General features: G+C 34.3%; 1 long non-coding RNA gene across 1 annotated transcript; it reads right to left on the minus strand.

Moving 5' to 3' along the window:
* Nucleotides 1-305: 305 nt before the first annotated feature.
* On the minus strand, nucleotides 306-1,964 carry LOC116131821. Its single transcript, XR_004128306.1, has 3 exons — nucleotides 1,913-1,964; nucleotides 453-562; nucleotides 306-383 (listed from the first exon to the last, which is right to left on the minus strand). It is a non-coding gene; the product is annotated as an uncharacterized LOC116131821 (long non-coding RNA).
* Nucleotides 1,965-15,488: the final 13,524 nt, after the last annotated feature.

The raw sequence follows: 15,488 nt of genomic DNA on the forward strand, positions 1-15,488 counted from the left end.
TACTGACCTTTGCTAAGATTTGCTTAAATATCGCTAAACTCCTCCTAAAGAGTAAAACTGTTGGGAGTACAAAAATAATTTCAGAACCATAGGTGCGTATTTAGGATTACACCTTGGGTTAGGAAAGGTCAAAAGATAACATTACCAAGTAGAATAAATAGAATTTGCTACAAAGGAAGAAAAAAAGGCCTCAGAGAATGTGACAAACCTATACGTTGAGGCAAACGTCATCATCTTGAGTTTTCATCAAAGCCTCCAATGAAAGATGCAAGAGCTTAGGACAGTGAGCAAAAAGAACATCAGCTCCGTCACTATTCATGGATTCGCATTGGAGGATGGATACTTTATACAAAACAAAAAGGATATCTCCATTGATTTCCTCACTGTACTTGGAGAAACAAATAGGCCTTAGCTTACAATAGGGTAGATGCATTCAAGGTAAATCTTATTACCTTGGCAAATGAAGGCCTACAACAAGATTGGAGATGAGGGCATCTCTGTCTTTAATGAGGACATAGGAATTATTTGTTCGACTATTTAAGAGAACCCCAAAGTAGTGAAGCTGCACTTACAAAGACCACAAAATGAAAAGGATGAAAAAAACAAAATTGTGAAGTCTTCAAGAACATTACTAGAAGATGAAAACCTTGCTTTAAACAAATAAGCAACTGCTTTTTTTTTTAATTGTCATACAATTACTCTAAGCATTGCATCCTTGTATATTCCTAAGCTTAGACTTCATGTAAAGATAACTAAGGTCTAACTGATGTACTCATGTGTCTTTAAACTTCTGAAGTTTATTTTCCTAAGGCCATTCAAAATATTTAATCAGCATCAAAAATCTGTCATCATAAGTGCTTCCAGTATATAAGGCTTAAGAATTATGTTTATCTCAACTATACATATTCTGCCAAACAGAAGATATAGAACTCACGATAATTTAGAAAGTAGTTTTGGTGCTCTCTACGTTGATTGGGAAGAAGGTTGAGCTATGTATATGATTTAATTCATATCGTAAGGATTATATGACCAAATAAGCAACTAAAGCTTCTGCTCTCAAAGGAGAAAATCAAGTTTGACTTAATCAACTTATTCTACAACAAAACTAATTATGCTTTGCTAGCTAGCTGGAAAAATTCAGCAAAATAAGAATTAATATATAGTAAACTATAGTTTCTGAATTTTCTCAGCAACCAAACACAGATTCATACGATAATGAACCAGTCACACAATCTAAGCAAAAGTTGATGAAAATTACAAAAATGCAAATTACACAAATTAGTTACATAATCTAAAAACAAAATGAAGAATGTCATAAAAGAACACAAGACATTACCATATAAATCTGCCTTCGACTCCAGGCCAAGGCACCGGAAGAGAGTTTGTCAGCGATATGTAAGACCAACTCGGTGAAAATATCAGCATTGCTTGAGGTGCATAGAGTGGTAATTACATCGATAATTTGGCACGCAATAGGTATTTCTCAATTGTGTGAAAGCTAATTATTGTTTCAAGTAATGAGGAACAGAATTGAAATATACCTAGAATAAAAAAAACCTTTTAGATGTATTTTTCAAACACTAGTTCTTTTCTCTATAATTTTTAATTTAATGGAAATTGCATAAGTCTCAATACATGTGAACTGCATTAGCATGTTCCCATGACTATACAAATGATTTTAACAGTACTTCACTTTTTCAATATTTCATTTTTCTTATTATTTGATTTCTACATTTCTAGTACTATGAAGTTCTTTAAATTCTAGTCTCATCACCAGGATAACACACTTGGTCAAACTTGACATTTTTTATTCTATTAAACTATATAGCTATACAGATGCAATAAAAAAAAAGTGCATTAAACAGCACCAAGATGTAGATTCAAGTGACAGACACCAGAATCTAAAGATTACCTTATAAAGTACAGATGTTGAATCAAGTGAACTATAACGAAGACCCATGTTGCAAGATCGACAAGATTTATTCTACTTGTTTTAAACCTGCTTATACCATCTGCCTTGCTCTAAAAGACACAAGAGTTTAACTTAGAAAACATCGATCACAATGAAATGAAACAAAACTCATGAAAAAAACAAAGATATTCAAGTACTCTGTTGTTGTTGCATGTCAATAGATTCTACTCTTACGTCAAAGTTAATGAAGCAGATTTAATGAGCAAAACTACACAGAATATCAGATTGCTTAGCTGGTAAAGAGTATTCTAATAAATAGACATAGATTAATATGCCTTTAAGAGAAACACTTTATGCAATCTATAACTCATAATTTAAAGAAAAACTACTAATTTTTAAATTGCAGCAATTATTACCTTGCATCGTGATTCAACAACACAAGTGAAAACACTATGTGAGCGTGAGTTTTCTGCATTTATACTAACCACACCTGTCCTCCTGTTTGACAATCTCTGCATCATAAAAACACTAATCATAAATGTAATGCAAGAAAAATTAACAAATCAAACATATTAAAATCAGATATTGAGGGGAGACAGGAATGTTACGAGTGAATAAACCAATTTATTTTCCCCAAAATAACTACTAACTATGATCCAAAATCAGTAGATTAAAACAAAACAAAATGAATTTCATGGATGACAATTCTCTACATGAACCTCATCAATTAGCTAAACTTCCAGATCTAAGGTGAGAACTTAGGGTAAAGCCTTACACCATCAGCAATAATCCTTAAAATGCTTCAGTCCAGTAAGCAAATATACATCAATTTGAATCCCCTTAGAGAAGTAAAACTGGCATACCTCTGGTGAAAAAACAATTTCAGTAAAACATTTAATGTTTTGTCAATCTTTATTACAATTTATTTATTGATTATTTGAAAAAACTTAAGACTTCCATAGAAATCTTTCACTATTATATATCCCCCTTAAAGAAGTAAAACCGGCATACTTCTGGTAAAAAACAATTTCGGTAAAACATTTAATGTTTTGTCAATCTTTATTACAATTTATTTATTGATTATTCGGAAAAACTTAGACTTCCATATAAATCCTTCACTATTATATATAAACTAAAAGAAAAATAAAAAAATTCTCAAGTCACCTTAACTCTTTTGTCTGGTCAGTTCTCTATCTCCTTTTGAGTCATTTAGGAACTAGGATACAAGGAGAAGATTCAAACTCCTAGAAGAACATGAACGATTTCCTATGTACAAGAATCACCAATGTGTATATTTGATATGTATTCTTATATTTACTTCCTTCTTTATCATCCAAAAAGAAATTTATTTTTGTTACTGTCATATCCTGAACTTTCTATTTCCTAAACCATGGTACTGTATTCGCCAAAAACACCTCCTTCTTTTATGTTCAAACACTTAGTAAATTTCTAGTGTACTCTATTCACATGCCAGAAAAAGAAAAAGAAAAACAAATAGAGTTGCCAAGCATTACATGTAGTAAATCCTTAAAATAAATTCAAGCACTATGAAAAATTCCTATATGTTGGGTGTACCTATTAGGTCATAGTCAATGTAACATGGAATTAAATCTGTCAAGCAAAGAAACACTATAACGACAAGGAAAATGAATATATACATGTTCGTACTAGCCAAGGAATCGTACAACATTTCTTTTATAGGCATTCTCTAGAAAGTCTCAAATGCTAGGAACCCACCTTAAGCATCCTCACTATGCGGTCCAAGAAGAAAAAATGAAGCAAACCTTTATCAGTAGTTGTGTGACATCCTTCATTGTGCATATATACTCCTCTGTCAAATTTTCAACATAAACACCAGATTTGACATCTTCTCTTATCTAGAAGGAGAAGCAAAACAAGGTCAAGGAAAACTGAATTTATGTAGGTCTTTTACTGGATGTGAGTGCTTCTGTTACCTGAAGATTTCGCTTGGATCCAACAAATCTGTGATTTGTTCATTGTAAATCTGCAATAATATGTGGATATATTAGGACCTGCAACATTAAATTTCACAAGAGCAAAAGGGATAATGTCCAGTCACAAAACCTGAAGAAAAGAACAATGACATTTCTCTCTCTCTTCTAATACAAAACAAAAGAAAGAAACTCAACAATTTCTCGTTTTTCCACTCAGTAAAAAAACAGAAGCTTTAAAATTTACATTTTCTCAAGCTTGAGTCACTTTTTTCCCCAAATTCTGTCAAAATACAAAAAAGATAATATCAAATAACCATTGAAAAAAAGAAGACGGAAACAATTACTTGAACACCCGACAACCATTACGTTCTCAAAAAGTGTATAAGTGGCGAGCTTGCGCTTGAGTGAGGGAAGTGGACTCTTAATCTTGGAAGATGCCGGAGAAGTGAGTTCGTCCTTTTGCTTCTGCAATGACTTTAATTTTGAATTAGGGTTTGGAGATGGCGACTCACTTGAGTGGGTCTCTCTGAAGATTGTGTTTCTTGGCTGCATGAAGTGGTTGATTCCGATCAATAAACTACAGAGAGAGTAGGGTTTGGGCAAGATTGCTAAGATTGAGGGCATTGGTAAAGAGAAAGAAATGTAGCCGTTAGAGTAGAGAGGGGTAAACTTCCAAATTTTGTTGAATTATTCACATTATGTGGAATTTATACCCATAAAAAGAATAAGAAAGTGAAAGTTGTTTTGGGCTGGAAAAATTGTTTTGAAAGCGTGGTAGAGGGGATGTTCTTGCAGCGTCAACAATTGTATGCTTAATTTGCAATAGATAAAGCAAGCTTAATTTATTTAATTGGACTTGGGTGTAACGCCCCACTCGAGGTACGTAGCTAATGTCTCTTACTTTACTCTTGTTGACTTGGAATATTGTTAATATGGTTTGGTTGGCCCTTGATTGAATGGATGCTTTGGTTTGGTTGAGTGGTTGCCCTGAAATTGTAGAGACTTGGTGGAATTTTGGGGTTACTGTCTTCGCCGGGGCGAAGAAGAATCGTCGCCGAGGCGATGAGGCCCTGCAATCCATGGTGTAGGTTCTGTGAAGTTTTGCCAGCGGCGACGAGCCTAAGAAAAAGTTTAATGAAGATTCTAGAGAATTCTTCCTTTGGGGCACAATAACCATTCTACCCCTAGTTAGCAGGAAAAGTGGGGAGTGAAATGCAAGGGAATTACATGGAGAATAGTTTAATTAGGGGTGCATTTGTAAAGAATTAAAAGGGCAATAGTGGAATTCGTAAGAAAGAGTAAGGGTAAAATGGGAAGAATGGAGAAAATATGAGATGATAAGGGTTTAACTTTAGAAACCCATTCATTCATCTTCTTCTCCACCGTCATTCTCCTTTCCTACTTCCTCTCAATTCCTTTTTCATTAGTTCAAGGATTGTTAAAGGGCTTTTTGGAGTAGAAAATCAAGCTAAGTCATCCTAAGGTAAGGATTCCTGCTTTGGATGTGAGGTTTTGTGTATCTTTGTATATTAAAGTTGTATGTGTTATTATTTTAAGGTGTAGAGAAAAGTCTTCTACCAAAGAAAAAGAGAAGTGTTGGTGGAATCACATCATGACAAGGTAAGTAAATCCTAACCCAAGTTGAGATTTGAGAATTCTCTTGAGTAGAGATTTAGTAGAAATGATGTATGCATGTTATATGTATGTTATTGAGAAATTGAGTACAGATATATGTCTACTTGTTGAGAAAATAAGTTGAGAATGAGTATTCATATTGTGTTGTTGGGTATATTTTCTTTATAAGAAGTGTTGATGTGTGATGAGTTGAGATGAAGTTGGATGAGATTGAGTATATATTTTGGAGTGTTCCTCTATGATAGGGGTTATGCCCATGGAAGGGAGTTTATTCCCATTTTTGGATGGTTAAAAAGAGAAATAGAGTTGTAGTTAGAGAAGAGTTGTTAGATGCACATGAGTTGTTTGATGAAATGCTTAAGAGAAGCATGAGAATGAGTTATGAACCTTACTTATTGCAACATTGCATATTGGCATTTCCTAAGTGCATTAAAGAGCATGAACCATCCATATGCATTACTTGTGCATTGAGAAGTAGCTTGAGAAAGAATTGAGAAAGAGTAAGAATTACTCTAAGAGTTGAGCTACATTATGATGAGTAGCTAGAGAAAGAGTAGAGACCTTGTGCACAAGCTACTCTAAGAGCTAAAGAACATAATAGAGTAAGTTGTGCGATGGGGAACCCGTGAGTGATGAGTAGAGTCACGAGAGTGGGTGCTTTGTGATCCTCAGCCGTGCCTCGGGTAAGATGGGGCCGTGACCGTCACGTAGAGTGGAACATGGAATTCCAGCTGTGCCCTCCGTAAGAAAGGGCTATGACATTCAAGAGATATAGAGAAAGAATGTACACTCACATGCCCAAGGGTTCCGAATCCATGCATGACCAAATCCGATCGGTAGAGAAATGAGTAGAAGTCACGTAGAGTGATAGCGCCCAGCCGTGCCTCCGGTCAGATGAGGCTTTGACATTCCAATGAGTAAGAATGAGAAACAAAGGAATAGAAAGAACAGAAAGAGAAAAAGAGTAAAGTCACGAAGAGCGGGTTGAGTTCCTGGCCATGCCTCTGGTAAGATAAGGTCTTGACATACACCAGAGGGTGTATAGCAAAGAATATGAGAAACAGAAACAGAAAGAGAACAGAGATGAGAAAAGAATAATGTAAGGAAAGAATTAAGAGAAAGTGTTACGGGGATAGACAAGCAGAGGATTTACTTACTGAGCTTTAGTTGTGCTCACCCCGTTGTTTCCATGCTCTTGTAGGTTTTAGGTGAGTACACAGTCGGATGGACGTCAGTGGGCGAGGGAGAGTAGTTACACTGTCCACCACATTTTTGAGAACTTTTGTAAATAATACTGTAAAACCCCTCCCTAGCCGGGTATTTCCTAAGTATCCCTTGGCCATTGAGAACCTAGAAAACGCACACCTAGGAAAGAAGTTTATTTTAAAATCCTATTTAAAGAATAAACTTGTAGTTTAAAAACATATATATGTATATTTATGTTTATTAATTTAATTTCTAAACTAAAATAAGTTCATTGTATAAATATAGTTTCCTTTCTTGGAGTAAATTATGAAATCCATAGTAATACTTACTAGAACATACACACTTTTACAAAATTTACTAGCAATTTGATTTCCTTTATTAATACAACATATTTACTCCATTATAGAATATGGACATATTTACTACATTATGAAATAGGAACATAATTACTACACTACACTAAATATTAGCAAAACCATGCAATAGTCATCATTAAAACATCTCTTCATGCTCATAGCGTCCCCGGAATCCTCTCCCAGCTTCATGCCTTAATCCTTACCTGTAAAACATTTTAAAACATTTTGTGGGGTGAGCGCTAATCGCTCAGTAAGGAATATGGCCATTTATAAACTATTAAGGTTCATTATACTATTATATTATTTAGGACTTTATTTACCTACAAAACATGACCTTCATTCTTTGACATAGCAAGTTCATAAAACATATCATACACTTTGGACTTCTCTCATAAACATAAGTCATAACATAACCATACATACTATAACGTAGAACATATATGACTTATGAAATATTCATGTACATGGCATGCTTATTTCTTTTGTCTTTATACTTGATGGTTTCATTAGTCTTTGCTATCCGATCGGATTCATTTGAATCATTACCTTGTTCTTGGTCGTCACCTCAAAGGACTCATGGTTTCCATAAGAATTCCATTCCTCTGATCTTGGTTTATACCTCAAGAGACTCATGGAATTCATTCTTTAACATTTCATAAATTTTTCATAAGACAACTAAATAAGCTATATGCATTACCATTATGAATGCAAACATATGGACTAACATATTCCATGCTCAATCATACTATATTCTCCTACTAAACTTCTTAACTTAATTCATTCAATTTCTCATACAATACAAAGAATTTCAGTAGTAAGATTATTCAGGGGTTTATTAGAATTAGAAACAAATGGGAATTTCCATTAAGAAGGTGGATGCCATACAGTTCGTTACTTTTCAAGCAATTTTTACCTTATCTTCCAATTCGAACTGGTTCTTGCCTAAAACACAAAAGTTTTAGGTCTGTTTCTCAACTTTTTAACACTTCAAGAATCAACTCAATCGGACTTCTATAACTTCAGTTATGACTGATTCAGTGAAGCATGTACAGTATAAGTCTTAAAACAGCCAAATCCGAATTCTATTCATTTTAACCATGTCACCTTCATTTGCACATTCATATTATTTGCCATATCATTCTAAGTATAAAAGGCCATAAAAACCTCCCTTTTTACAGAACCAAAAAGTGCCAAAACATCGTCCAACTACAAATCTCTTAATTGGCATAATCATCCTCCATATGCACACATACACCAATCAACACACCCATTTAAACAATCCATAACCAAAACATAGCATCACACTCATATTAACATAAATAAATGTAAGTTCCATAAACCCTAGGTGTTATCAATTGTAGTCATAAGGGAGATTTTTTCCTTACCTTAGTATTCAAAGCACAAAGACACTCCTCCTTAGCTCCAAAGGTTCACCCTTTCTACCTTATACACATAACCACTTATGAATTTCTCTTTTAACTAAAAGATCAGAACAACTAGGGTTTTGAAACTCACCTTAAACTTTGAAATTGAAGTTCTTTAAGTGTGGATGGTGATCTCCTTTGAAAATCAACTTGAAATCCTATGAAAATTTGAGAATAAAAAGCTTGGATTAGTGGCTTTTATGGTGGGTTTGAGAGATGAAGAAGAAGATGATATGTTTGGGGTGTACAAGGCCGACTCCTCTCTCTTTAAACCTTGTAAATATTTATTCCATTGTTGCTCTAATGTGATTGGTCAATAAAAGTTAGATATAAGGGTCATTTGGCATAAATTTTTCATATAAGGGCGTTTTGGTCATTTCCACCACAACATAAAGATTAGCACTCATTTAATGCCATTTGACTTCTTTAAAACACTCAACAATTAAGAAATCCCATTAGGTAAATGACTAACTTACCCTTGGTGCACTTTTATGGATACTTATTACATATGGATTTGTATGAAAAGACCATTATACCCTTGGTTACCGTTTACGCCATTTAACCATATCAATCAACTTTATGACCATTCTACCCTTATTTCTCTTCAATGACATCACCCCTTACACTTTTCAATGGCCACATCTCGAAATACATGTAAATTGACCATTTTACCCTTCCATTCAAAAAAAAGAAAATTACTTGAAAGGTAAATTTCATACCTTAGGGCATCAGAATAATAATGCGGGGTTTACAAATACTAACTTTATGTAAAGACTATGTATATTAAATGAAAGAAAACTTTTGGGCCCAACTATTTTTATTAATGTACCTTTAGTTTATTGTATGTGTTTTGTGAATACAGTAGTATAAAGCAGGTATTACATTGGGCCTCTCTATGTCCAACCCATAATCATTCTGGGCTCACCATGACTCCATCTATTTTCACCAACGATTGGCCCTTCAAGAAATTGTAGCCCCACCTCTTCTATATTTTCTTCAAGAAAAGAGAAGCCCAATTCCTTTCCAGATTTTTCAAGCAAGCTAATTGGTTTACTAATATATAGAGTACAACAATGCTACAGACATTGGTGTTTTTACACCAAAATTTTGTACCGGCTTACGTGTCTGCTGACTCAGACCATTCAACAATGCTATAGATACCAGTGTTTTTACATCAAAATTTTGTACCGGCTTACGTGTCTGCTGACTCAGACCATTGAACGCGTTTTACGTTAATAAATTTTTTCTAATGAACGGTCGTCCATAACATATGGACGGGAGTCCATTTACTATGGACGGGCATCCTCATTTAAAGGATGCTTGTCCATTGGTAAATGAAATAAAAAAGATTAAAAATAATTAAGGACGGTCGTTCATAGGTTATGAACGGCTGTCTATACATATTGGGCGGGCATTCCCGTCTCTTAATTTTGGACGGGCGTCTGCAAATAAGGACGCCCGTCCTTTTTTTAAAATATAAAAATTTTTTAAAAAAATCAGGGATGCTTGTCCACAAATTGTGGACGGGCGTCTGTAATGTGTGGACGGACGTCCGTATAAATGGACGCCCGTCCATAATTTGGTTTAAAGATAAAAACAAAAAATATTTGGACGCCCGTCTATAAATTATGGACGGGCGTCCCTTAAGTATGGATGCCCATCCATTAAGTATGGACGACTGTCCATTCCTCATGGATGCCCGTCTATAATTTATGGACGGCCGTCCTTTAGTTTTGGACGGGCGTCCCTACTCTAATTAAAAACAAAAATTTGAATTAAAATAAGTTTAGGTTAAAAACTTTTGGGGAAAGTGTTTGAAAAAAAAAAATCGGCAGCGGTCTTCTTCTTCTTCTTCCATCTGCGCTCTGGTATGCTTGTCTTCTTCATCTCATCTGCTCGTCTTCTTCATCTCAAAAAACAAATCAGCCGCGGTAATTAGATACTTTCGTTTTTCAATTTTTTTTCATTTTTTTTTTATGTTGGATGAATGTGTTGGATTTACATTTGTGTTGAATGGAGTGGAGTTGATAAATAGAAATCCAGTCAATTTGGTGGGACTGGTTTGTGTGATTGACAAATAGAAGTGTTCTGTTTTGGTTGTTTTTGGCTTGGAAAAAGATAACATTTTTGTTGCTTGTGTTGTTCTCTGTTGATTATGTCTAAAATTTGTAGTCAACCATTGCATTGCTAGGCAAAAATTAGTGTGTCCAGTGGACAAGGTTAGATGATAGGGGTTGTGCAGTTCCTGCCTTATATAATTCAGTCTTCTTTGTTTGCCAAGATGTTGGCTATCAGATTTTACCATTTTGTTGGTTGTGTTGTTCTCATAAATGTATGCTAAAGCTTACTTTCAAGTTGGAACTCTTGCTCCATCTTCGTAAAGATTCTTGTTCTAGTATCAGTGTTAGCTTTCTTTGACTCAAAATGTGTAATAATTCAGTGTAACAATTTGTCTAAAAGGATTTAAAAGACAATTTTCAATGTTTGTGCAAAATTGTGCAATGCTTCTACAGATTCATTACCCGAAACCATCGAGTAAAAAATGAGGTCCCATAGTACAATCACAAAATCTTGAAAATGAGAAGTTTACTTGAAGCATATCCCCATTCTGGAATACCAAGAAAAAAAAAATGATGAAGACTTTATGCAACCTTCTATAACCAGCGAACCAACCTCCCAAATTCACTCTTAACTTTGGCATCCTCATGCAATTCCTTCGCTTCAATAAATATGTACACTTACAATATGTCTTTTCTATCTTTTTTTTTTCAAGAAAATACAATGAAACATACTAAAGGAAGGAATCAAGAGAAACAAATAAAAAGAAAATCAAATTACCCATTTGCTAGAACAGAGTTCCATGAAGAATGCAGGCTCTAGCATACAGAAAGCTAAAACAATATGGAATCAGTAAGAGTGTTTTTAATTTCCCGCATTTGCAAATTAACTGTCCCAGAGCCACCCAGATTCATTACCCCAACAATTACATCACACTAAAAGACCAGCATCACATGGCAAAAGTCAATCGATCACTCTTCCTAGCAGGCCTGATGCGACCATGCTTTTACAGCCAGAACAGATAAAAAAATAGTACATATTCTTCAACTTCACATTTAAATAAAAGCTATCCATGAAACAACATACTAAACAACTCTCATCGAAATATCACATGAAAAATAGCCATTCATTAATGCAAGTTCTTTAATTTCCTCGTACAGAAATGGAAGCCATTACACTAAAGTTTGTAACAGGCACATTTGTGCTGCTTATTGATGAGACATTCATACATCCGGATATTGTTTTACAATGAAGAAAACTATGTAAATATTTAACCATGTAGTAGTTGGGAATCCATTACGTTATCTAGTCCATAGTCTTCGGACTTGTGTAAATATCAGGCTGACCTAATCTTGGATGATAAACCCCTACTGAACAACCTCCACCTTGTCAACATCTGTGTAGTTAATTGGGGAACAGACTATGAATGTTAATTGTAATTATGTGTAGTTCAAATACTGAACTGTATGTACGGAAATATGTTAATTAATAAAGTTTGATTTCACAATATGTTCTCAATTAGCTGAACTTCTCCAATATCATATGATTGTTAATTCTTAGTATAAATGTTATGTACAAAGATTATATTTGCCACAGTATAATCTGAAATGAAATGTTGAATAATCTGAAATGAAATGTGACGATAATATACACTGAAAACATCCATAATAAGGATAATATATACATTTACATTATTATTATAAATTCAACACCATACAACCAATAGTGTACACTTACCCAACCAACAACAGAAATGAAAAAAACAAAACAAACATACCAAAAGACATATGAACACCCTGAATCCTAAACCCTGAAATGTACAATAATCTGAACTGAAATGTGATGATAATATATACTGAAAACATCCAAAATAAGGCTAATATATACATTTACATTATTATTATGAATTCAACACCCTACAACCAACAGGGTAGTCTTACCCAACCAGCAACAGAAATGAAAAAAACAAAACAAACATACCAAAAGATATATCAACACCCTAAATCCTAAACCCTGAAATGTACAATAATCTGAAATGAAATGTGACGATAATATATACATAAAACATCCATACATTTACGTTATTATTATGAATTCAACACCCTACAACCAATAGTATACTCTTACCCAACCAGCAACAAAAATAATAAAAACAAAACAACTGATTCAGCATATAGCTCAACTGCATTCATCAGAAATTAACCACAATGCGAATAATTTCTACCGAATACAAATGCAACAATGCTCCAATCGGTTAACGATATCAAATCTCTCCCAACGAAACATGTTCATCATTTACATCCTCCTGTCCAGTACATAAATTACTATTTGCTACGAGATTCTGAATCGAACCAGTGGACAACTGTCAATGTTTAATAACCACAATTTAGCACATGTTATAGAAAACTTAAGGTTTTTACAATTATACAACATACATAACACATACCTGAGTAGCAACAATATCATTTGACAACACTTGAGTTCCCGGTACACTTTCAGCAATGTTGTCTTGCTCTACTGATGATTCTTTCCCTATCAAGTAGCATAACACATTAATAATCAAGTAAATTTTATTAAAAACTTCAAATAAGTAAATAATGTTTAAAAAAAAAATACCATGTCAGAATGGGTGTATAACTCATACCAAGTTTTTGTTTTCGCAAATTTTTATTTTTAGCCCTACGTATAATTTCGTCAACCTTCGATTGCTTTCTTTTGCATGGAGGACGACTTTTGCTGTGAGCTACCCATGGACTATTAATTAGACTATTCCCCTCTTTCGGAGGATTGTCCCCCTCTTTACTACGAAGCCCTCTCTCACTTTCCTTCTGCTCCAACTTATTTTTCACTCCAGTCATCAATTCCATCAACATGTTACAGTCTTCATCATTGTTTAATGCCATATCAGCTACTGTCAGCATTAGATTAGACAACTTCTCAAAACGCTATCCTTCAACGTTTGTGCTCCACCTATTATAACTTCCCTTGATATTCGTATGACATCTCTTTATGTTTTTCCTCCAACGCCGTAGAATGTACTTATCTGGAATGTGTGAAACCCTTTTATGAATCAACAAAATAATGGCATGTCTACATAAAATTCCTTTGAACTCAAACAAATGACAATTGCAGTAAATATCACATGAAATTTCTTCAAAGTATACCAGAAAGGGAACACGCCGATTACTATCTCCAAACCAAACATCTTCTAAAACATGATACTCCACATACGAATCGGACTTTTTCAGAAAAGATAATTCACAATAAATCTTCCTCGCAATCTCTTCTTGAAACTCCTTAAATTTTGTAGTTGTGTATGCATTTTGAAACTGTTTCTCAATGGAGTAATTAGTTATGCACGGTATCCAAGACTTGAAAGATCTAAAATCAGCCTCCCTTTCCTTTTCCACTTTATCTCGCAATGCATTATCATATTGTTCTACAAATTGTTTTAACATTGTTTTGGAATTTATATATCCATCGAAAAATGCATGCATACTTTCACTACGTTGGGTAGTAGACATACCTACCCAGAAAGTATCTTTAAGAAATGCAAGCACCCAACATACTCTTTCTTTATACAATCCAGATAACCATTCATTCTCATGAAGGTTATACATATCAATGAATTTGTTCCACCGTTCTTCGAACTCTTCATGTGTCAATGAATCATACACAATATTTTGTAACGTAATCTTGATAGTTTCATATTCGTTATACTCTTTTAACTTCTCAGGCAACTTCTTCATTATATGCCACAAACACCACCTATGTCTTGTACCGGGGAAAACAATCTCAATTGCATTTTGTATGGCCTTATCTTGATCAGTGATAATTCCATTAGGAGCAACATCCATGCATTCAACCCAAGAATGAAATAGCCATACAAATGTCTTTGTGTCCTCATGTGAAATTAACCCACAACGTAACAATGTCGAATGTCCATGATGATCAACCCCCACAAAAGCTGCAAATGGTATATTATACTTGTTCGTCAAATACGTTATGTCGAAGGTCACAACATCACCGAAATCTTTATATGCGGCCCTACATCTCGCATCAACCCATAGCACATTCTTCAATCAACTCTCTTCATCTACATCAATCATGTACCAGAAATTTGAATTCTCCTTTTGCATTTTCATAAAATACTCTAGCACTGCCGAAGCATCTCCAACTCCAAGTAGTAGCCTTCTAACTTTTTCAATGTAATTTCTACAATCTTTTTGTAGAAATGTCAAATTCTCTACACCTCCTACCTCAACTGAACATGACTGAAAATTTTTACACGGTCTAATCCCAGCCTGATCATTAACTTCAAGCCTCCTTTTCACAAAAGTCTGTATCGTTCGGTTTACCTTGAAATATCTTCTTTTTGTCGGACTTGTAAGATCATAGTTATGTTCAAGCACAATTAATTTAATTTCCCATTTGTATTCACCATTCAAAGTTGCACTAATCCGACTCTTACAATCTGTTTTTGCAACAGGTTGTTTTTTCAAGGTATTTATGCATTTACTTCTCTCCTTCCCAGAACAAGAACACGCCACTGTCACGTATCTCATCTCCCCATTATCTCCTTTCTTTGACGTACGTATCATTGCTTCAAAACCCATTTTATTCCCATACCTTCTGTAATACTTCACCAAACTATCAACTGAATCAAACACCATTCCAATATGAGGCTCCACTTCTTCCTCTACACATCCTGTATCTTCTAATTCATCACATTCATTTTCTTGATTCAATGGTTTTATAATAAAGAAAATTATAGTGTGAACACATCATAATAAACAATACAATATACCATATTTAAAAAAGTTTCAAACACAATTTACCTCAATATCATTGAAACGAGGCAAACTGGATTTTTCCATATTCAGTTATTTCATGCACAACTAATACCAGTTTTCGCGTACACGAATCTAGTTCACAACTATTT

The sequence above is a fragment of the Pistacia vera genome, unplaced genomic scaffold (genome assembly GCF_008641045.1).
Source record: "Pistacia vera cultivar Batoury unplaced genomic scaffold, PisVer_v2 Contig243, whole genome shotgun sequence".
Classification (NCBI taxonomy): domain Eukaryota; kingdom Viridiplantae; phylum Streptophyta; class Magnoliopsida; order Sapindales; family Anacardiaceae; genus Pistacia; species Pistacia vera.